General features: G+C 34.0%; 1 long non-coding RNA gene across 2 annotated transcripts in view; it reads right to left on the minus strand.

The window, feature by feature from the left end:
- Nucleotides 1–9,548: 9,548 nt before the first annotated feature.
- The window catches only part of LOC143223273 (uncharacterized), a 306,721-nt gene continuing 290,270 nt past the window's right edge, over nt 9,549–25,999 (minus strand). For both annotated transcript variants that reach the window (XR_013012794.1, XR_013012793.1), the window contains exon 3: nt 9,549–10,253. This is a non-coding gene — a long non-coding RNA (uncharacterized LOC143223273). The remainder of the gene's footprint in view (nt 10,254–25,999) is intronic.

Below are 25,999 nucleotides of genomic sequence, written 5' to 3' on the forward strand. Positions count from 1 at the left end.
GAACCCGCGACCCTCGTATTACGAGTCGAACGTCTTAACACGCTTGGCGATGTCGGACCTTCTTTATGCTCAAAGAACATAGACACAGGTGCAGTATATCACTGGTATTATGTGAATCAGATGTATGTGTAAGGGTGATAATATTTAGTAGCACAATATCTGAGATGTTTAAAAATTTTACTAAATGTCTGTAGTTAGCGTTAGTTTTTATGCATTGAAAAATCGATGTTTTCTATTAATTTAAAGCTCTGTTATAACAATGTTTAAATTATACAAGTGGATAAAGTTTATAAGGTTTGCATCTACAGTTTTCGATGGTGAACACTAAATTCCTGCTATCCTCACATACACTGTATTATCTATGCAAACATACACTGTATTATCTATGCAAACATACACTGTATTATCTATGCAAATATACACTGTATTATCTATGCAAACTTCAGCAGTTATACATTGATCTGTGGTGTTTATTTCCACTTATTTAACCAACAGAATTGATTTGTTCAGTAGTAATATACCAATATTTTGGTCATTCTTATCTAATCGATCGTGTTTGTTTGTTTTTCAAACAGAGTACTCAATTAATTTAAATCTATTGGTTTTATACAAGCGCGATTCTTTTATAACTAAAATATCATGTTTTACCTGTTTGGTGATGTATTAAAACTCATTTCTTGGAAGCAAGTGGACCTTGGATGCTGATACGTTGTGCAATAATTTTTTTTTAGAAATAGTCCTGTAAATAATGCTATGGCTTCTGGTAGGTATGTTTTGATGTGTTATGATTTCTATTATAATGTCTATGCAGCGTTTTGGTTGTGTTGGTATATAGTTAGTAAGTATGCTTTTAATAATGCTTGCGAGAAGGTGTGCTGTTTTTAATTTCTGGTCACCTTACAATACATACTTTAATTTTCTGGTACTTCTGGTCACTTTGATATATATATACTTTAATTTTCTGATACTTCTGTTCACATTGCTGTGCAGAGTTGACTTTATTAATTTATAATTTATTTACAAGACTTGATCATTGTAGCTAACTTACTTTTAAATATAAACTCTTAACAATTGGTTATCCCATACACAATGAGCTAAATCAATGTTATATCATCAGTATAATCTGTTGAATCATTGCCAAGTAATCAAAACATCCGCTATTAATAAGTATACGTATGAACAAGAAAAGTGAACAATCTTTCTTTTTGTCGTTTATTACTATGCATATATTAAGACTATGACGATACACGCATATTTACAGAAACACAATCAGGAATTCCATAAAAGGCTCTTTATTCAAAGATATCTAGAACACTATTATTTTCCCATAAAAGTATTTTTAGATACAATATCGATAAATGTGTAAAATGTAAAGACACAGTATAATGTTTTGATGTTCTACATTTACTGAATACAAGTAATTTTACTTCTCATCTGAAGTCCGAACAGTTTCTTAAGATTATTGCTTTTCTTCACTAGGTGAATTTAAAAAAGAAAGACAAGTTACCTATTGTAGATGGAATCTGAGTTGATGTTTTCACCTGTGTTTTGTTCTCTCTTTCTCAAGCTATAATATTGGCAGGGATCTTATTTAAAAAAAAAACAAAAAAAAAAAACGATAGTTTCTGAAGCTAGCAGTATTATGGTAGATTTAATAAAGCATATTATGTTGTAGTTTTGATTTATATATTAGTTTTATCTTTCCATAATTTCGATTTGTGTTTGAACCGTTATGCTCACCAATGAGCTTTCGTAAAGATGAAACCGGGGCTTGCCACGTCTATGGTAGACACCAGTGTAAGCCATTTCTATATTCACGCATAATTGTTGAGATTATTAATCTTTCAAACTGGCTTTGTTAGGTAGAAGTGAACATCTGAGGAGGGCTAAGCCTTTTTGGTTGAGCTTGCAAAACAAAGAGCGTTTATAGATTTATCTCCGGGCCCGGCATGGCCAAGCGTGTTAAGGCGTGCGACTCGTAATCTGAGGGTCGCGGGTTCGCATCCCCGTCACGCTAAATATGCTCGCCATTTCAGCCGTGAGGGGCGTTATAATGTGACGGTCAATCCCACTATTCGTTGGTAAAAGAGTAGCCTAAGAGTTGGCGGTGGGTGGTGATGACTAGCTGCCTTCCCTCTAGTCTTACACTGCTAAATTAGGGACGGCTAGCACAGATAGCCCTCGAGTAGCTTTGTGCGAAATTCAAAAAAACAAACAAACAAATTTATCTCCGAGTTGACCAAGTTCGAGGACAAAAAGTTCTCGTTCTAGTCATTTCATTTTTAATACAGTAGCGCAACAGAGTAATTGATCGTGCGGTTAAAAAACACACAATTACGTTCATCTACGATAAGCTTAATTAGGTGTATTTTCCCTATTTATGATTAATGTTCTGTAAATTCAATATGGTGTTGTTATTTCTTTCGTGTCACTATTTTTTTTAGTTGTGTTAGTCTTAATTACATTTTAATAGTAACTTGAGTAGGAAACTCTCCTGTTAATATTGGAGATTTACTTAACTGTTCACTCCATTCTTATTCAGAATACCAGATATTACACTTCCAGGTCAGAATACCACAAGTCTTTCAGTGGCACAACGATATGTCAATACATTTACAGCGTGGTGAGCAGAGCAAAGCTAGTCTATTGTGTAGCTTTGTGTACAACCACAAACAAACAAGAATACCGCATTGCCAAGGTAGAATTCAGTTCTTAGAAGATTCCGCCTCCAATTTTATATACGGTACTATTTGGATATTTTAGAAGCTTTAAGCATGAAAGGGAGATTGCTTGAAAGTGAAAAATTATAGTTTAGTTGTAGTTTTAACTACGTGTTTCTACTATCCAATTACAATAGATAAGCTATTAAGCTTCCTATATCAGTTACCATGGTAAATTAACAATACAAAACGGAGTACAGGATTCTATAGTGTTTTGCGATGGCTCCCCTACCGAGATTCCACACATCAGAGGACGACCTCCTGGGGGTAGAATAAAAGTAAAATATGGGCGAGGTGACAGTATCCTTGGAAAAATGGGTGGTTCGAGAAGTGAGTGGATCATGGGAAGATGGTTTTAGTATTATATACGTTTTTGTGTAAACAACAAATGGGCTTTTTAAGCGTTTTTTTGCCCTTCAAAATGGTAGACCCCGATAACAACAATTGACACATGACGTCTAATGTTTGTTGTTATCGTTTGCTTCTTTTAGTTCCGTGCGGTAATGTATCATGACGGTAAACTACTGACTATTACTCGAGTAATTGCACCTGCTCGACGTGCTTTAAAACATTCTGCCCTCCAGACTGATCGAGGATCACTTTAAGGTTATTTCTATACAATTCACAAACAAACATCGTGTTTAAAATAAACAATCACCAGAAATCGTTTCCTGAACGAGTTTTGTAAACAAAATGTGCACAGATGTGAGAGGGTGAAAAACCAATAATAAATTAACAAACTTCCGTGCAGTACCTTAGTTATAACGAATTACGGAACTGAAGATTTTTGATTGCTTCCAAATACCTCCCCATCTCTTCTAACAATTACTTACAAATTATGGAAAGAAAATTTCTAGAAAATGTTATCATACATCGTTATCTGTAAGGAAATTTGTCACGTGATTAAATATTATTAGTACTACTGTAAGATATGAATGCTAAAGAGGGAAATACACAATACACTGCATGAAAAAAAAACAATTGATGACATACACGTAATAACGATTTATAGAAATGCGAGAGTAGTATGTTGTCTTCTGTTTGTTTCTAGTTAAGCACAAAGCCACACAATGTGCTGTCTGTGGTCTACCCACAACTGGTATTAAAGTCCGATTTCTGGCGTTGTAAGTCCACAGACATACAGCGGTGCTACTGTCTTCTGTGTAGGAACTTATAAAAGTAGTTAAATGCATTTCTTGTTAAAAAGTTCGTTCTTTTTTTAGACTATCGTAGTTTAGACATTACATTTCACCCTAACAACGAGTAGTGGAAAGTGAAAAGAGTTTGAGTCATAAACAACCTCAAGATTGATAATAAATTAATGTGAAATTTTTGTGTGCTAATTCAGCAGTATTATTATTTAAAGCTTTATCGCATATTATTAGAACAATTCCCAAGGATGTGAAAGCTTATCTTGAACTTGTGTATGCTAGCGCCCCTAGGTGGTTCAGAAGTGAATCTGAAAGCTTATAATGGGTAAAGCAGTGAACAGAGTAACTTTGTATTTATTTTGTTCAACATGTAAAGAACAATTAATTGGATCAAAATATTTGTTCAAAAGTATGCTACTACCTCTTTAGTTTAACAACGTGTCAGACACAAATCATTTAGCTTCAACGTAACTATAAATCTTTATTTTACGAGTACTGTCATATGTCATAAATAGATAGCATTTATCAATCGTTAGTATCTTTTTGTTTCTTTTTAAACCCAAAGCTAGAGGAGATTTCTACGCCTCCATTCCATCTGAGGGTGGGGATGGAACCAGCGATGTTAACCCAGTTTCTACTTTTTATGCAGACAAGCAAAAGTACCCGTCCCCAGTGACGAAAAAGTTTTAGTTAATCTATCAATTTAAATAATTTAATGGACTTTAAAATGGTTAATTGTGGTACACTCTTGGTTTCCCCCAGAGCCAAGGCTCTGAGTTACTTATACCACCCACCGCGAAAAGTAATTGTTGAGCATTTCAATCATAATAAAAACCGTTCCATAATAACATGCAGTAAATCTACATTTTTATTATTTATGCCGCGTATGAATGATAATATGATTAATTCCTAATAATTTATTGTAGAATATTCTGACTGTGTAATAATGTTTATCACCAACATTATTCATGTCTGTTCTCCCGTCATTTCAAAAGTTAGTGTTCAGCTACGCATGCGTGTGCAACTTTTGAAACGAGAGACAGACGAACGCTCCGAGAGACACCATGGTTCGCAGTATATATATAAATATAAGATGTTCTATTTTGTCCGCAACGTTTATCGTCATAACTCTGTATTTGTTTCAAGTCGTGATTAGGGTTTGATTTTATCATATCATTAAAAGCTATGACGAGACTCACGACCAGAGTATCTGAAGACGAATATTACAAAGTTATATAAAAACATCGCTTTATATAATAATAATAAAGGCAATAAGTTTCATGTATCTTAGGTTTTAGGATGTCAGACAGTTCCAGCTTTCAATTATATACATTGATAATTCAAGCTGAATTTGCAAAATGCAAAGAGACAGTTGCATTTTTTTGTCTGTGTTATCTTATAGCAAAACCACATCAGGCTATCTGCTGAGTCTGCCTTTTTCTCCATTACAGTATGGAAGACTATAAAATATAACCTCATTAATTTAAAAAATATTTTTTCATTTGCTTCTTCCGTTGTGACCTCAAGATCCAGCCTCCAGTGGTTAAGTAACAATATTGAAGACTATGAACACTAAAAGCTAGGTTTCAATACCTCTGCCCTCCCTAATTTAGCAGTGTAAGTCAGTTAGTCATCACCATCTACCGCCAACGCTTGAGCTAATATTTTAACAACAAATAGTGGAATTGACCGTCACATGGGCCCGGCATGGCCAGGTGAGTTAAGGCGTTCGACTCGTAATCTGAGGGTCGCGGGTTTGAATTCCCGTCACACCAAACATGCTCGCCCTTTCAGACGTGGGGGCGTTATAATGTGACGGTCAATCCCATTATTCGTTGGTAAAAGAGTAGCCTTAGAGTTGGCGGTGTGTGGTAATGACTAGCTGCCTTCCCTCTAGTCTTACACTGCTAAATTAGGGACGGCTAGTGCAGATAGTCCTCGTGTAGCTTTGCGTGGAATTCAAAAAACAAACAAACAAACCGTCACAAAATAATGCCCCCATGATTGATAAGGCGAGCATGTTTGGTGTGATAGGGATTCAAACCCGCGATTCTCAGATTATGAGTTGAATGCCTTAACCACCTGGCCGTACCAGGCAATAGAAAAAAAAAAAGAGTTAAATCAAAGTGATTGAACATTAAAAAAGTAAAATAATGAAAATTATGAGACATTATTTGAAGTGAGTTTATTATGCAAGGGGAACTTACATTGGGCACACATAACTCAACAACGAAACTTAATAAACTGCTAAAAAATCATTTATTGTACAGTAAACTTGGATTTAACATCTAAAAAAAAACAGTCGTATGCTTGAATCGAAATCGTCAACTTTGTTTGACGAATATTAAACTTAAATACATTCTCGAAAAATCCCATTTAGGTGACTGTTGAGTAACAACTAAAGTCCACCAATGACAGAACAAGGTATGCATGATTTAATGACCATAAAAAGCTTCTTTACTCCAGGTTTGTTTATTTCCCGTTGAGTAGAAAGCTACAAAAATTATCCACACGTACTCTGCTCATTGTAGGAATCGAAATCCGATTTTTAGAGTCATAACCTTTACTAAAAGTTGATAAATTTTTTGTTAACAATATGTGTATCGCTGATTTTATGAATATACTTACAAATCTCTCTCTCCATTTGTCTTATTTTAAGAGCCAAAACAGTTTTCTATGGTGATCTCCTACTGTTTAACTTTGTTAGGCCACTCACTGATATCTGATTATCATCGTATTCTTCTCGGACACTAAAGCAAGGTTCATGAATTACTTCCTCAGCTAGTAAATGATTGATGACACAGAACCTCAACCTTACTGTCACATTTTAAAGTCGGTACTTTGTATCGCTATAGGGGATTATTAGTAACTGATGGTGTTTTCAAGCTAAACTTCATTTGATTCCAAAAACTGTTTAACATCTCGTCATTTGTTACATTTTCAAGTAACCTAAAATTGTTTATTCATTCAAATTCTTACAATGCAAACGTTTCACTCTTGTTATTTATCAAAATTAAACGTCTTTTGTTGTTGAAACATTTTTAATATTATTTTATGTTTAATTTCTGAAATTCCCTTAAGCAATAAATGTCTTTGCTTTCAGACATTCTACTAGAATTAACACACTATATTGTAAATATTCTGTAAAGAATAACTGTGGCTAATGGCTAAGTGTATCGTCTGTACCGAGAAATGGCTAAGTTTTTTTTTAGGAAAACATAACTATGATAACAAGTTATTATCAGAAACCTATTCATACGCGAATAGGTTTTTTTTTTACACACAAACAACGTTCCTATTTAAAAGTAAGATTACTATGCTACAAAAACAAACAAAATTAAAAGAAAAAACAGTTATAATATTAAGTTAGGAAGTGATTCAACAAATCCTACACGGTATTAAGTTGATCAGCCAGACTCATTACAATTCACATTTAATAAAAAGTGAACTGTACCACTGAATAGTTTACGTAATGTTTCAATAGATTTCTTAAAGCGCAAAATGTTGATAATTTGTCGATAAGATAGACTTAAAAGTCAGTATTTAATGTATAATCTTAGCCAAGAAAATCTATGTACAGTTTCAGCATTTGTAATTTGACAAATATAATGACACTAAGTGTTTAAACAGTTTTTTTAAACCCTAATTGGCTAGGCTAATCAACAGAGTTCGTGAAGGGTAATCACCTGTAGTGGTACGCATGAGTTTTCATCTTCACCGTCGAATTCCCTGAACTTTCGGATCCAGCCATGGAGTGATACCAACATAAAATATTCAGTTTTTTCCATGCAAAGTAGTAAAACAACAAGAAATTGCATAAAAAAAAACAATAACAGAGATTATAAGATATTCAGCCATTCCATTGCAGGGCTGAAATCCATGTTACGTCATTTACCATAAAAAAGGCATTAAAACACAGTAATAATCTGAAGTGTTCTAGTACTTAAGAAATGAATATAAAGAAACGACATGATAAATATGATACATGAGATTATAAAAACAAAAACACGGTGTCTACCGACAAAAGAAAGTTTCTAACATTAACTCCGGTTCACTCTGCTAATCTCCTTGAGTTGTTCTAAACTCGTTTTTTTATATCTTAAAGAGACCATTGTGATAAAAGAGCAGTAAGATGAGAGTTAAATCGCTAACCATTAAAATAGTAATCTCGACCAACGCCTGCCAATGATATCGTGACAAGCCGTTCTGATAGCCTGAACCAGAACTGAATTGTTGCTCGTTCTCACAATAATTTGGTAGTATCTCTCTAAGAAACCCATCGTTTTACGCGCCACAGTTAACAAATCAAGATAATTACACCCAGAAGAACAACATCGACTACGTAATTACTAGGTTTTTGTAAGAAATTAGACAATCGATCAGAAGAATCAAGAGATTTCTGGGTACCACGTGTCCACTAAAAATCATAAACTACTGTAAAACAACTAACAAAAGTACTAGTAAAAACATTAACAGCTGCTAAGGGTTCTGTAAAGTACAACACCTTTCTGTAAAAACTAGGTAGAAAATAATGTATCGGGGTAAGTCATCTTTGAGCGGTCTTATTTTTTTACAAGTTATATGGGATAAACGTTTGAATCAATCAAAAGTGCCAATTAAATGTCTAATAACAGTTCTTCCATTTCAGGCAACTTTACTTGGAAAACTCATTAAATACACAGATTTCAAGTCATTCTGAAGCAAACGTTGATTGGTGTTATTTAAAAAACGTCGAAGAATCTGTTGAAGGGAGCACATTTACTGTAAACTTAGGAACAAACGTTGTTATTAAGTTGTCTCCCAATGGTTCAGCAATAAGTCTGAAGACTTATAACGCTGAAAATCTGATTGTAATACCCTTGGTAGGCACAAGGTAGATAGCCTGTTGTGTAAGTTTGTGTTTTCCGCTCAGTCCTCAACACACGTTTGTAATTTTACACTAACATGTATACACTTTTATATCCGAACTTTGAAGTGTTGTGTGTGTGTTCATACATAAATTAGTTTGTTCAATGCATACTTACGATCAATTAAAGAAATACAATATGGTACTCTATACTTATATGTTTATTTCTAAGAGTTCATAAAGAAACATCATTATTGGTATAATTTTCGCGACTGTATAGCTTATTTGCAGCAGGTGGAAACCACTCTATAGTTTGTTATCTGTCTCCGACATGTATAATGTACTATTTTTCAAACGAGATGTGGGAACGAGAATAGCTCGAGGCTACGGGGAGCTGCGGGACGTCCAAGAAGGCCCGAACACTGAAATCACTTTAGATGCAATTAGAGATCCTTGACAAAAAAGAAAAAGAAAATCTTCTCTATACACGCAACAGAATATAGAGCAACACCTGTAAGAACTGGACAGTAGATAACAGTCTCTTTAGTATAACAATCTTTTTTTTTATGATTTACTATTTGTGATAGATGTATGATTGTTCATAGCTCGTGACATGAGTGACCGTACTTGACGTTCCCAAATGATTGTGACCCGTCTACTGCCAATACATGTTTTTCGAATCTATGATCTAATAATTATGATAACAACTTCAAACGTTGTCTTTCAACAACCAAAAAAAAAAAAGAAAAAGAAAAAGAGAAATGAAAAGCTAATCCTTTTAACTTCGTAGACTATAGTAGCTAAAGTTAAAGTCTTATACAGGATGTACAAAAAAAGTGAAACCAGCGACACTTCAGCAAAATTTACAGAATGTGTTCTACAGGATGTCCTTGTAATTCAAAACAAGTTAAGAGATTGTAGTTCCATTCTCTTTGAATGTTGCGAAGCATATTTGTGTCATTGTCAATAGTTCGACACTCGTCACGATTGTACTGTTTTATATGTTCGGTGTTCCTGATCTTCTCACATGTGCTTTAAGAAGTTCCCAGAAAAAGAAGCACATGGGAGTCAACTCCAGGTATCTTTGGACTCAGTCCAGTGTTCTGGGAAGGTGTCATTCAACCAAGATCTTAGATTCAAAAAAGCTGCAAATCACTCATGTTTCCAGATTTTTCGAACACCCCCGTTGTTTGCTTAGCATCCAAATCTCAGTTCTCATCAGTAGAAGGTCATCAGTATTAACCTTTGATTTTCTACAGTTGATCCCAACTCTGGCAGAATCAGGTTACAGACTTTAAATCTCGTTGATTAAAGAAAAAAGTGTTATATTTACTCTAGAACATCTCTAGTGATTATAGACTCTAAACATCATATAAACAGTTTCAAAATAAAGTGACGTAAGTTAATTCGTTACATGTTTATGTCCATATTAGAAAGTCCCCTGGTTTGACAGCGGTTAGTCTTCGGATTTACGTTGCTAAAATCAGAGGTTTGGTTTCCCTTGGTGGACACAGCAAATAAACAGATGTGGCTTTGCTATAAGGAAACCACACACATGAACACCATATTAGAAACACTGTTTACACCTGATGAAAGACATATACACCAGTAAGATCGCTTGTACTCTAATGTAATAAAAAAAAACTGTTACAGAAATCTTATCTACGATTACCTGTACACTAACACGTTAAAAGACTTTTTTTTTAGGAACACAATAATAATTTTAAACTGTATACATTAAAGGGTTGAAAAGAGCTTTAATGAACATTGCATTATACTTCTTGTATACACTAGTATGTTAAAAGAGCTTTAATGAACATTGCATTATACTTCTTGTATACACTAGTATGTTAAAAGAGCTTTAATGAACATTGCATTATACTTCTTGTATACACTAGTATGTTAAAAGAGCTGTAATAAACATCATGTTCATAATAACTTGTATACACTAATACGTTAAAAGAGCTGTAATAAGCATTACATTCATAGCAACTTGTATAAACTAAAATATTGAAATAAATTTTATAAATGCAAAGTATTCATTAACATTTTAAATATACTTTTATGATTGTCATGTGTTCAGTATATACATTGTTTGTACCTGTCTGTGCACTTCAGCTTTTAGCTTTAATTGTTATATAGTTTCAGTAAAAATTGGTAAAAAAGTCACTTTTAGTCATATAAGGGTAAAACAAAAATCTTTAAATAAATGTTTTCCAAGTTTACACGAAAAAACTTATATTTAGGTGAGGCAAGTCCTTTGACACCACGCTAGTGGAACAGAGGTATATCAGTGGATTTACAACGGCAGAAACTGGTCTTCGATACCAGTGGGGAGCGCAGCCAGTACATTGTGTAACGCAGTGTTTAACTTCAAACAAACAAATCGTTTAATGTCAGTTCTCTTACGGCGCCTTCTTGGTTACAAAATCTACAATCTTGAATTATTCACCATGAAGTTTCTTTCTTTCTGTTACTCTAACTTTTAGTTATGGTAATTTGAATTATATCGAAAGTTTTTCACTAGCATCTGCTAGTAGGTTAACTTTTTAAATTCAGTTGTTAAAGCACTTATTTATAGTGCGAGAGGCCTTGGACCCACTTTTGGAAAGAAAAAACAAATTATTACCATTAGAGGATGGTCCTTATTTGTGAGAGGGAAGAGGAGGAAAACTGTGGCAATTTGAATTGCTATAAAAAGTGTCTTGCTAGCTAAAGGGTTGATTATTTAGCTCATTTGGTAAAGTAGTCATGTGGCACGAGAGAGATAATGTGTTCGATACCACTTGCGGGTGAATTAAAATGGCCACGTGTATATGTTTACTCTATTATTTTACTCATTTTTTACCTTGAGCAGCTTCATGCTTCACCAGTTTTAGTGCTGTACATCTGCTGTTATAATTCGTTGTTGGAAAAATAAATATGAAAATCAAAGGGCAGTTTTTTTGTGTTTGTAGTTCTTAAACAGTGGTTTTGTGCTATGAATAACTGCTTTACGAGCTAGCTAATATTCTCCCATTTCAATTTCGAAGTAAGAATAAGATAATCTAATGGGTTGGTTTAATTCAACCGATAATCTATGAGAACATTGTTAAACTAAACATGTATACATTCGTTATTTAATTAATAACAGCCTGTTATAGTCACTGCATTTGGATAACAATAATGGACAAAACAGCTCTTCGAATCACGACACTACCATAGTAAAGAAAATAATCTCAAATAATAGCATGTCTGTAAGATAATAAAGGTTTGACTTTATTGGTATTATTTAACTGATATGCGCTAACACTTTATTAGAGATGTAGAGAATGTATATAAAAGAACATAAACTAAATAAACATCTAAGTAATAACATTTAGACTCTCCAAATATCTCACGTCTTGATTGTTTGTTTGTTTTTGAATTTCGCGCAAAGCTACTTCAGGGTTATCTGCGCTAGTCATTCCTACTTTAGCAGCGCACGACTAGAGGGAAGGCAGCTAGTCATCACCATCCACCGCCAACTCTTGGGCTACTCTTTTACCAACGAATAGTGAGATTAACTGTCACATTATAACGCCCCCACGGCTGAAAGGGTGAGCATGTTTGGTGCGACGGTGATTCGAACCTGCTACTCTCAGATTACGAGTCGAACGTCTTAACCCACCTGGCCATGCCAGGGCCTCTCACGTCTTGAATTTCTACTTAATTGATGATCGTAATAATCAAAATGAATAATAATTATAATCGCAGTATCAGAAAATTAAAAAAAATCACATAATTCTGTTAACATTATTGTTCTCTATATCCAAATAAAAACCTATACTGATTTCCGAAAACGTAAACTGGTTATTGAAAATGTTTATATTGTCTTTTCAAGAACCATTATCAGTGGTCTAAAAACTGCTACCCGCCATGGCCAGGTGGGTAAGGTATTCAGTCATTACCATGAGAAGTCTTGAAAGATTGATGTATTTTTGTTTATACCCCTTCTATGACAGTGGATTAACAAAATAAAAAAAGGTTCGAATCCCCATTATACCAAACATGAGCACCTTTATTGCAGTGGGGGTGTTAAATGTACAGTCAATCCCACTATTCATTGGTAAAAGAGTAGTCCAAGAGTTGTTGGTGGGTGGTGATGACTAGCTACCTTAGGAAGGGCTAGCGCAGATAGTCCTCGCGTAGCTTTGCCCGAAATTCAAAAAACAAACAAACTAAGAACTGCTGTGTTTGTCAGTTTATTACAGCATGTGTTAGAGATGCGCTGTATTTTTAAGTGATGTTAATAACTTTAAAGTCCTTATCAGCATAAAAAATATCAATGATAACCTTTCAGAGGTAAAAAGTCGCTCTTAACTGACCTATTTTAGAGCGTATTACCAGTATAGAAATAGATTGTGGTATTTTGTAATATATCAACTAACAGAAGGTCACAAGCGAATATAAACTTCTGTGAGCATGTGTAATTATAAAAATGATCGAACCCAATGCTGCCCTTTAAAATCTTAGAACCACTCTGCATTTTGTTGTGAAACAAATCAATGTTTTGTTCAAATGGCGAGTAACAAAAACCAGTGAACGTTTTTTTATTTTCTTATATAATGATCTTAATAATCAATTACATATAATATGCTTTCCATTATTTTTCTTGGAATTCCTTTAACAGAATAATAATAAAAACAAACAAATGAGAGTGAAACAGCACTTACTTCATTTTAATACTTGTTCTTGTTTGTCGGGTAATTCTCTCCCTATCAGATAATATTTTGAAACTATTTAGTGTAGCCTTCCGTTAAATCAAACAAGATAGAAGAGTCCATTTTAGGGAAATAAATATTAATTATAAATGTTCTTAATGTCTAATAACGAGATAGAAATATAAAATCAATAAAAAACGCCTTTTTTTTGGAGGAGGATATCAACGTTTAACATCTTTCTTCACGTCTAATAGTTTAAACTTTTTCAGCCAAGTAACTTCCAATGTCAACAATGTAAAATTATAATCTGGGATCGACTTGATATACTGGAACTAAGTGAATACCTTATTACCTTAAAGAGATTCTTAGAAACTTCATTTTATACTTCTACCCACTGAATAAAACAAAACAGAGATAACTGAATCTTTTCTAGTTACAAAAATAAACTTCCATTATTGAAGATTTGAGTACCCTTTCCTAGGAGGTTCTTAACTGTTGCGTTACAGTATTATGTAGAAACACGTACAAAGATATATAAAACAACACACAGAAATCTACCTAAGTAACGTGCTGAAAATTTGGCATTAATAATTTATTATTCTAAGATCTGGAGGATGGACTACCATCCATTTATCAATGTATAATTCATTATTCTAAGAACTAGAGGATGGATCATCACATATTCTTGTTTGTTTGTTTGTTTTTGAATTTCGCACAAAGCTACTCGAGGGCTATCTGTGCTAGCCGTCCCTAATTTAGCAGTGTAAGACTAGAGGGAAGGCAGCTAGTCATCACCACCCACGGCCAACTCTTGGGCTACTCTTTTACCAACGAATAGTGGGATTAACCGTCACATTATAACGCCCCCACGGCTTGGAGGGCGAGCATGTTTGGCGCGACAGGGATGCGAACCCGCGACCCTCAGATTACGAGTCGCACGCCTTAACACGCTTGGCCATGCCGGGCCACATCACATATTCATCAACGCATAATTCATTATTCTAAAATCTGGAAAATAGACTACCTTCCATTCATTAATGTATAATTCATTATTCTAAGATCTGGAGGAAGGACTACCATCCATTCATCAATGCACAATTTATTATTCTAAAATCTGAAGAATTGTATGTGTATCAATCTTGTTGGCAAATACCACAAATGTGATACACATTAACAGTTAATTAACTTCTGGATTCAAATTTGAATTTCCTGTTACTTGAAATAGTAATACTTAACGTACATAACATAATAAATAGGAAACTCATCCGAAATAAATAATAATGCATGACAATCTTCACGTCAATAAATCTTGTTGTTGTTATTAATACTTTATCACCCAATTATGAGTAAAAACATTTTCATGGTTCAATTAATACCTGATCAAACATGTATTCTTTTCTAAATCCGTGATATGCTTTGTGAAATGTTATACATTATTATAACAACGTGTGCAGGTTGATGGTATCCTATTGCCCGAAAAGTAAAAATAAATATGGAATGTTTGTTTCTGGAGTTCATAGTGTACAAAACAGTAAAACATTCTCCATAACAGAGACTATTCATGTATGAAGCATCTGAGAAACAAATAAACATTGCTAGAATTATAAGTGATACAGATAAGGTATTTTTATGTTCCTATCTAGACGTTTCGTATTAGGTAACTTGTTCAGTATCGGATTTCATTACTTGACTCATTTACGCAACTGAGGAATGTTAAGAAAGGTTTCGGATAAGCTGTTGAATTTTTTTCAAATTTCTTTCGTTTTATTGCCACAAAGAAACGCGCATGTTATAAATCTGCTTTCGGCTGTATCCACAGGTTGATGATACAATCAACACCCTCATTAACATCAAACACCGAGATGTTGAAACTTTTGTGGTCGTTAACCGTAACAAATTAATACCACAACGGTCGTTGGTCCACAAATGAAAGTTTCAGAACTTTGGAGGTCCGAGTTTAAGCTGGATAAAAAAAAATTAAATGAATAAATAAGAGGAGAAAGATGCCATGGGGGAGAGAGAGAGCGTAAGAGTGATGACCCGCATGGTTCTTAGGGACGACACGCTCACCAGCTGACGCTGCCTCATGAAGTCTTCTCCAAAATGTCCTTCCATGAGGACGATGACTCAATAAAACATGAGAAGGTGACATCACTCTTTTAGCACTATCCATGTAAGTATATTAACTTTTGGAACGCTGTGTAATAATGTGCAGTTACGAACGGACGAAACAACGCAAGAAAACCCGTGTTTAAACAATGCATTTTTTTATGTCAGTTCATCATTTTCACCAATAAAATATAACATGAAAAGAATAATAAGTTTTTAAACGTTTATTTCTATCAATGAAATTGGCTGATACTGTATTAGACCTGACTTAGTCATAAACTCAAGTAATACTATTATTTCATTTTGTTATAAGAAACTGTTACTATTTTAAAGTCTATTATAAGAAGCTATAAATAGTACGGTTTAAGTTTGTCATAGAAAATTAATAATACAATAATGTTAGTCTGTCATACTAAACTGTTGATACTATGTTTTAAGCATATGATAACAAACTGTTGACACTGTTTTAAGTATGCCATACCAAACTGTTTATACTATGCAGGTGCAGATTAAGGGTATACCATTGCCCGTGAGGTAAAAATAAATACGGAATGTTTGTTTCTGGAATTGTTTCTATGAACTAATACAATAGCATAAGTCTGTCATAACAAACTATTGATATTATGTTTTAAGCTTGTTATAAAAATCTGTTGATACTACGTTTAAAGTCTGTCATAACAAATTGTTAATACTGTAGTTTACGTCTGCCTTCATGTGAGATAATTCTAACTCGGTTCTTTTTAACATTTCAGATACATATATTGTTTCTGTATGTATAATAAAGGCTGATCATGAAACGTCAAATATCACCTATGTCTTTCTTAAGCACTGAAGAAACGCAAACATTTTACTTTCAGTTTACATAATATGGTTATTGTTGAGGGACAAATACGAGAGTAAAGTATGCTATTAAAGTCTTCTTATAAAACCTATGCTCTACGTGTTTAATTACAAAGTACTGTGGTTGTTTATTACTTTTTACACGACCTTAGAAAGACATTGTCGCAGTTCTTCAGGTTTAGCGATTTCCTTTCTAACGGATGATATATTTATTTAAGAATTTAACGATCAACAAATCTGTGTTTTTTAAACATTGAGACTTCAGAAGCGTAACTCGTGCTACTTCTATGAATACTCTTCAATAGATCCTGTAAAATTGCACGTGTATTCATTAAGGCTTAGGAGAAAAACAAAACGAAAACGTATGAACCGTGTTAAAGCTTTAAACTAATTTAGTCACATTAGTTGTATTTCAGTAAAACTTTTAAATTACTGTATTGGAAGAAAACTAGCAGTTAGCAGTAATTCATTTGTGAATGTCCCCCTCCCAATGGCTCAGCGGTATGTCTGCGGACTTACAACGCTAAAGACCGGGTTTTGATACCCGTGGTGGGCAGAGCACAGATAGCCCGTTGTGTAGCTTTGTGCTTAATTCAAAACAACAACAACATTTGTGAATTACAACATAATCAGTTTTATCTATGTTTCATGTGATACGACCGTATTGTTAGAAACATTGTCAGAGCTGTACAGGTATCTTCTAAAGTCAAATACTGTGTAAGCTTACTTTCTAACCGTATAATCATTACGATAAACACTAGGAAGTTGATCATTCGATTGATCTGCAAACACATCATGTGTGAATTTTAAGTTCGTGCTTGACGCGCACGAAAATAGATATGGTAATCAAGTTCGTATACGTGGTAAAGCTGTGAAGATAAGATTATTAATCACTGTTACGGTTAGAGGACTGTTTGATCACTTAATGCTAAATGCTTATGAGTTACTTAATATCGGTTACTAACCTTCCTCCCGGTGGCTCAGCGACAAGAAAGAGGGTTTATAACGCTAAAATTTGGGTTTCCATACTCACGGCGGGCAGAGCACAGGTAGCCAGCCCGTTGTGTTACTCAGCGCTCCACAAGTAACTAACCATTAATTATATAGGTTATTGATAATGGAAACGAACAGAAGACGTGGTAAAGTTTTATTTTCAGAAGCAGAACTTAAGACTGAACTTTATGAGCCAAATTTTAACAAATACTGGTTAAATTTAGTATGGCATTAATTATGATTTATACAGCTTGCGAGATAGGTTCGGTTTTCCAAACGTCAATCATTTCAGCCTAATATACTTTATGCAGAAAAAAAAGAAACTAGCTAATTATGCAATAAATGAATTGTGTTGTTCTGTTTAATTAACCTCGGTTTGAGTCTAAGACTTTCCTTTATTCTTAGTTAGCATATTTATGGATCCATTAGAACTAACTTTATATCCTGTGTTTCTTAATATTTAAGTATGATGTATATATCTAATTTGAATGCTTTTGCACATATGTGATTTTAAACAAATATTATAAATAAAATTATTCAAGAATATTTAAATAAGAGAATCTTTTCAACATCGTCCACGTGGAAAGCAGAGAAAGAATTACTCTGGTTTTATCATATACGAACTCGTATTGGAAAACAGGCGTTACGTGTTAGAAATCACTTAAGAAATATAATTATCAGATGATCAGTAATAGAACTGAGACATCTATTTATGAATCATCGAATGTAGTATATTAGTATAAATCTCCTAAATGTAATTTGGATTTTATAAGTTCTATCACTAGGTCGTATACAAAAAAAAATGTAAATTTGAAATTACATTATAATCTAATATTGAAAGATATCGCTACATAATTATAAGGAACCTATTAACAGCGAAAAATTTAAAATATTGACCAGGACTGAAAATAAACATGAGTTAAAAATAAAAGTCCATTAACTAAAGGATTCAAACTGATATCAAGTGAACATACCGATTGACTTTATTTAACAATAACGTTTTAAGTGTTAGCATTCCGTACTTGTTAATTACGTGTCACTCATAGCGAGAGAGAAATACAACATTTCACATGTTTTTTTCTTCCTATTTCCAACAGTTACAGTTTTATGATATTCCTTTATTTCCTAAAACTTAAGAACATATACTTTGGTCCAATGCGCCCAAATTCTTTCTTCATTTTTTATATATTATTTAGGCTCCATGTTAGGGGTAGCAGGTCAACCACAACAAAAGCATATTTTGGGCTGCTTAGCAATTCTTTAATTTTTCTATCACTTAAAATGAGACTTGGCATGAAGAAGCCAGACTGAAGCAGAAAAATGTGAGATTTGTGATTTTACAAGAGCCAAATGTGAAAAAGTTTGCAAAGGTAGAGATTTTGGGCTGTCATTCCTTCATATTCCAACCGATCCAGACAAGACCTTTTACAATGATGCGTCGCAACAACTCCCACATACTAAAGCAGATGCATATAAGATTCGTGCCTTTATTTTGATTTTGCAGAGGTCAAATATAAAACAAACAGACAAAAATAACATGTGAAGAGTATTTAATAGAGTTTGGTTTGAATTTTGCGCAAAGCAACACGAGGGCTAACTGCGCTAGCCGTCCCTAATTTTCCAGTGTAAAACGAGAGAGAAGACAGTTAGTCATCACCACTCACCGCCAACTCTTGATCTACTCTTTTACCAAAGTATAGTGGGATTGACCGTCACATTATAACGCCCCCACCGCTGAAAGAACGAACATGTTTGGTGCGACAGGGATTCGAACCTGTGACCCTCAGATTACGAGTCGAGTGTCTTACCACCTGGCCACGTCGGGCATATTTAATAGGGACCTTGAATATATTGTCTGTATCTGTAAATATAATAAAAATTATTACTATTAATAGCGTCCTGAGTTGCATAATGCATGAAGTTACATATAGCACGTCGAAGAATAGATCTTATTTGCCTGAACATCAAGTTATGTCATTTTCAATAAGTCTGTTTACGCAGAAATTATTATATGTATTATAAGGTCAAAATTGAGTGTGCTCCAATATATCTTTCTCACAAAGAAGTCCTCTTTAGTTGATACTGTGTTTATTATTGAAGTGTATATGTTGTAGTTTATGTCCCCTTATCGTCCCTTAAATACCATTCACTCTTGAAATATTTTGTATATTATGGATATTGTCTAACAACGTCGATGGGAGGAGTTAATGTTCGTTTACAAATGTTAGCATTTTTAGCTTTAATAATTATTAATGTTTTATGACATGTAGAGTCACCGCTGAAAGACGTCACCATAAACAGCAACCCATTGCACGTACGTATATCAAACGGATATAAGTTTTAAACATACGCATCACAAGAACAATGCATGCTTACCTTTGTATGTGTCATTTATCTATTGAATTATTTTTACATTTTTGCTTCCTTGGGTGAGAATAAACACCTAAATACTGCACGAAAACAATTGTGTTTTTTTTTACAAAGATTAGAAACAACAGGTAAGAGGTATAATAGTATTATGAAAAGACAAATCTAGGCTTCAATGGAACAGTAATAACATACCGAGGTTTGTTTGTTAAGGTTGTTGTTCGTCAAGTTGCGTGTGAGGTTATCCATTTTAAACGCCTCGTTACCAGATGTCAGGGGCAATTCAGGTTATTACATAGTAAACTCAACAAACCTTGTGATTTGTTCAAACAGGGAAAAATGTTAAGCCTGTGTACCACCCGTTTTAGGTAGTGAAGGGTGGAGTTTAAAGACAAGGAGGGTGATATATTACAGGGTCTTGTGTTTGGGAAGATCGTACGAATCATTTTTTTTAACTAACGAAAAATGCTGCAGTGGGTAATAACTACTCTTGTTCACATTCAAAACTGTTTACCACAACATGACGTTTTTAGTAAAAGAAACGTTTCCCCTTCCTTTGTTTAACTACTGCACTTCCAGTTAAATAACTTAGTATGAAATTTCACTTCCAGCTACCAGATGGACATTTCATTAGTGGAAAAGATGGTCATCTGTTTCTACTAGCCAAGTTTTGCTGATTTAAATTGTCATGGCATTTAAGAATACATTTATTTGTTTAAGATGTCCCAAGGCATTTCATACTAAGTAATCCCAATTCTACCAATTCATGTTTCAAAATATTTTATATCAAACACTCGGAAAACAGTTATTGGTTAACTCGATTTAAGACACTTCACTCTAAATTTCCAAAACAAAGATTGCTGAACTTTTCCTAGACACTAAATATTAAAAATCCCCATACCATAGATTAATACACTGCAAAACACTATTAAACAAATACCATACCGATTACTATGCTTCTACACGTTGTATATTAAATAAATACCATATCCCTATTAATGTACATCAAGACACGAATATTAAACAATCGCTATATCATCAGCTAATATGATTCAAGACAATGAATATTAAAAAAATGCTATACCATAAATTATTATCCTTCAAGACACCGAATATTAAACAATCAATATACAACCAATTAACATAAATTCATAATTCACTATTTCTTTAAATGGACAAAAATGTGCTTATTAGCCAATCAAGGATGTCTTTTCCAGTTCCCAATTTTAACTACCCCTTACTAGTCATGTATTCATTCATTCTTTTCTTCAACTGAGTTAAATTTTCTGCCTTCACTACCCTTGAAGATAGCTCATTCCAAAAGCTAACCATGTTGTTTGAAAAGTAGTAATATCTAAACTGCAAACGACTTGTACGTTGCCAAAATTTGAACTTATTGTCCTTTGTCTTATTGTTTTCACTTATAAACACAACAAAATGGATCTATGTTATCAGTACATTTAATAATCTTAAACACTTTAATCAAATATCCTCTGATCTTTCTCCTCTCCAGCGAAAACAAGTTGAGGTTTTAGTCTCTTCTCATCGGACAATCTCATTATTCCAGGTATCGTCCTAGTGGCTATTTTCTGAACTTTCTCCAACAATTCTGGAAGAGGAATTTCGGAAGAGAGTCCAAAACTGTATCCAGTATTCCAAATGAAGCCTTATAAGTGATCTATACAGTGAAGCAATAATATCCCTTGTCTTGTATTTCGTGATCCCACAGATGCTACCTAAAATCCTATTAGCCCTATTGCTAGCTACGATGCACTGTTTAGATGGCTTAAGTGATTTTTTGATCACAACACAGTGTTTAAGGTACTCTCATTTAACTTGTAACAATAATATGAATTGTAAAAAACATACCTTTGTTGTCTTACATTTTGGATAGTTAAACATCATCTGTCACATATTGGCTTAATGTATTAGATGATTTAAATCTTCATGGAAGTTTGTAGTGCTTTTGATCAGTTAGCCACCCTAAAAATCTTAACGTCATCTGCAAACTTCAAAATCTTATTAGTTATTCTAAAGAGTATATTATTAATATAAATCACAAACAGCAGGGGACCCAGCACAGAGCCTTGAGGAACATCGTTTGTAACCATGATTCAGTCAGACCTAACTCTATTTGCTATTACTCTCCAGCTAGATTTTTATCTAATTTAATAACATTTCCTCCACACCCATAGATTTAATTTTTGTGACAAGTCTTTTGTGGGACACTTTATCAAACGCTTTCAGAAGTCAAAATTAACCAAATCCATAATATTTCCTTTATTAACTTTTGCAGTAACATGCTCAAAGAATATCAGAATGTTTGTTAAACAATACTTTCCCTCAGTGAAACCATGCTAACACTATATCAATATGGACCGGCATGGCCAAGCGTGTTAAGGCGTTTGATTCGTAATTCGAGGGTTGCGGGTTCGAATCTCCGTCACACCAAACATGCTCGCCCTTTCAGCTGTGAGGGCTTTATAATGTCAATCCTACTATTCGTTGGTAAAGGAGTAGCCCAAGAGTTGGCGGTGGGTGGTGATGACTAGCTGCCTTCCCTCTAGTCTTACACTGCTAAATTAGGGACGACTAGCGCAGATAGCCCTCGAGTAGCTTTGCACGAAATTCAAAACAAAACAAACACTATGTCAAACTGTTTTAAGTGACTCGACAATGCATCTTCAACCATACTTTTCAAAACCTTTCCAACTGCTGATGTAAGTCTAACTGACCTATAATTGCCTGTACAGTGTTTATTACCTCGTTTAAATATTGGACTAGCATTAGCCAACTTTCAACCATCTAATACACTTCCACTACTCAATGACCTATATACGATATTAGATAGAGGTTCACAAATGAAATCGTTGAGTTATTTTAAAAGTCGTCTGGATCACGGGATCTATCAATTTTTAGGTTTTCCAACTTCTCTCTTACCATTTCAGAACTTAAATTGATATATTTTAAATTAATATTTTCTCCATACATTAAGCGCTCTGGAGAGAACGCATAATTTAATAAGTTTACCATCTCATAATCTTCTGAGATCAGCTCTTTAATACCATTTTTAAGAAACCCAGTCCCCGTCCTACCATTTTTTTACCCATCATATACCTAAATAATTCCTTATTGTTTCATTTAACTTTCTCAGTCAACCCTCTTTCTTGTACAGTTTCCGTCCTTTTAACTTCACATTTAACCAAATATCTTGATCTCCCAGAATCTTCCAAGTCGTTATTATTTCCAGTAATTTAAATTTCTTTAATTTGTTATGTTTATCCATAATATGCTCTTTAAGACTTTAATAAGTACTGGCTTATTCTGTCCCGTTACCTACTCCTCTCTTTTTTTTTTTTCATAGAGAATATATGTCTTCTGTATGCTTGTCCATTTTTCCAGGGGTTCGATTCTCCTCGGAGGTCTCAGCAGATAGCCCGATGTAGTTTTACTACAAGAAAACACAATTTTTTCTTAAATGCTTCCCACAAGGTCCCCTCTCAACTCTTTAGTACTATCTACAGAAGCCATATCATATTTCATTCCATCAACATTGGTTTTCTGAAATTTGGAATCATGGTACTATTCTTCCTCATGTAGTAAAATCACACAACTAATTGTACAATGGTTGCTTGTACTTAAGAGCTTGCCAAACAAAATTCTGTCTATCAAATTTACGTCGGATGCTGGTATTAAACTTTGCATAGCTCTTTTTCTTGTAGGTTCCATCACCAGTTGGTGTATGAAAGTATCCTGAACAATTACCAAAAATCTATCCCTCTAAATGTCAGACAAGAAATTTTCCCAATCAATACCCTTATAAATAAAATCTCATATAATAACCACATCTTTTTCAATTACCATTCTTATCGCATTATAGAGTTTCTCTTTGACTTACATATTCCGACTTGGTAGTCAAAAATAAATCCCCACACAAGACTTTTCCTTTTATGTCCACTAATTCAAACTGACTCAACCTTATTGCTATTTTCTTTACTATCTCTAACTCAACAGGATACATTCATTTATCACATGTAATGCTACTCTTTCTTTCTTTTTTCAATAATTTTATCTCTAGTAAATAATCTGTAGCCAGGTATTTGAAAAACAAATTCTCTCGTCAAAATTATTGAAATCCAACCAAGTCTCAGTGATATTAATAATATAAAAATCCTCAAGTTCCACAACTGCTTTGAACTCGTCAGTTTTATTCCTAACACTTTTAGCATTATTAAAATAACAATTAATCATATATTTTAAAGTACGTTTACGTTTTATGCCTCTTGTACATGTTTTCCCGTCAGTTATATTTCCTTTTGTACTACTATCATAGCCATCTCTCTTCTACTTAGCCCTAGTTTAAACCAACCCCTACAGCTGAGTGTTGTAATAGCCTTTGCTTACGTACCAGCTCCTTCCTTGTCTAAGTGTAAGTCGTCTATTCGAATAAAAAACCTTCCCAGTAAAATGATCCCACAGATCCAACTAGCATATTGGCTCATTCCTACATGTGGATCTAATTCAGCATTTAATCCTCGCAGCCTTTTTAATATCTCATCCCTATAATTTATTCTTGGCGATGTCCCTAACAAAATCAAGCTATAACACATTTCCTTAAATGCCTTAATTAATGTTTATACTTACAAATAAGTTCCTCACATCCATCTCTCCTTACATCATTGGCTCAAACATGTATAATAAGAATGATATTGCTACTAGCACCCTTAATTATATCTCTGGTTCTATCAGTTATATCCTGTACCCCTGCTCCTGGATTGCATAAACATATTACTTTACTTCTATTTATTCCATATAGTACTTCATCTACAGACCTCATTCGAGAGTCCCCTACAACTATAACTTTCCTTTACCATACTGTAAATTATTACGCCTCAGGACACGGAATATTAAACATCCCATACCATCGATAAACATGCCTGAAGACAATGAATATTAAACAAATGCCATCCCATACCCCTGATTAATGTACTTCAGAGCAATGAATATTAAACAAACACCATATCACTGATTAACATGCTTCAAGAAGATAATCATTAAAAAAACACCGTAAGATACAGTTCCAAAATTTAACGTGCTTCAAGTTTAAACATCTCATATTAAATAATTCACTTAAGACACTTAATGTTAAAACCTATAACTATCAGTTAACATATCTGAAGACACTTTACATTAAATAACCTGAAACTGATTAAATTGCTGCAAGAAACAATATCAAATAGCCTGAATACTAATTATCGTTGCTGCAAAACACCTTATATCAGATTAACCTGAATACTAATTATTGTTGCTGCAAAACACCTTATATCAGATTAACCTGAATACTAAATACCGCGCCGCAAGATATCAGGTCATCCCGGAAGTAATATCCGATTTTAGGTTCAGAAAAAGAGAAAGGGTTTCAAATGCTTTTAATGTTATTTAATCAATACTCTATGTTCCATTATTATTAATTACTTCCTGCCAACGATTCACAAGCTTCTGAATGCCACTTCTATAAAATTCTTGGGGTTTGGAGGAAAAGAATGTAGATAGGGTAGCTTTGACATCTTTATGGGCTACAAGCTCTTTTCCATCAAGATAGCTCTGCAAGCTTCAGAATAAATGATAATTAGATGGGGCAAGGTTTGGAGAATAAGGAGAATGTGGAAGTTTTTCCCAGTCTGTCTCTTCAATCTTTACAGATGTGATCTTTGCTGTATTGGGTCGTGCATTATTCTGGTGTAACACAACACCTTTATGATTGATTAAAGCAGGCTTCTTTTCCTTCAGTGCGACATTCAAGTGCTCTAACTGTTGATAATAGAAGCCTGGTGTAATCATTACATTGATGGCAGCAACTTAAAGTGGATCACACCAACAATATCCCACCTAATGCTTAAGAAGACTTTCCTAGAGTGGAGGTTCATTTTGGACTGTGCTTTAGCCAGTTTACCTGCACTAATCCATTGTCTGTGGTGCTCGACATTTTTATAAAATATCCCTTTTTCATCTCCAGTCACTCACCTGTCCAGAAAAGGTGAGTTACGTTCACGAGAGTGCAGAGAAGTGCAAATGTCCACTCTTGCTCTAAGGTTGGCTTCTGTCAAATCATGGAGGATCAATTTTCCAAGTTTTGACACCTTTCCAAGCTGTTGAAGATGACGGTGAAATGTTGAATGGGTTTAATTAAGCTTCTGTGCTAGTTCTTCAACTGTTACAGCACAGCCAACTTCAATATTTTCTTTCATTCAGAGATTCTGCACCATAAACACCTTGAATGTTTCGTGTAGT

The sequence above is a fragment of the Tachypleus tridentatus genome, chromosome 8 (assembly GCF_004210375.1).
Source record: "Tachypleus tridentatus isolate NWPU-2018 chromosome 8, ASM421037v1, whole genome shotgun sequence".
In the NCBI taxonomy this organism is placed as follows: domain Eukaryota; kingdom Metazoa; phylum Arthropoda; class Merostomata; order Xiphosura; family Limulidae; genus Tachypleus; species Tachypleus tridentatus.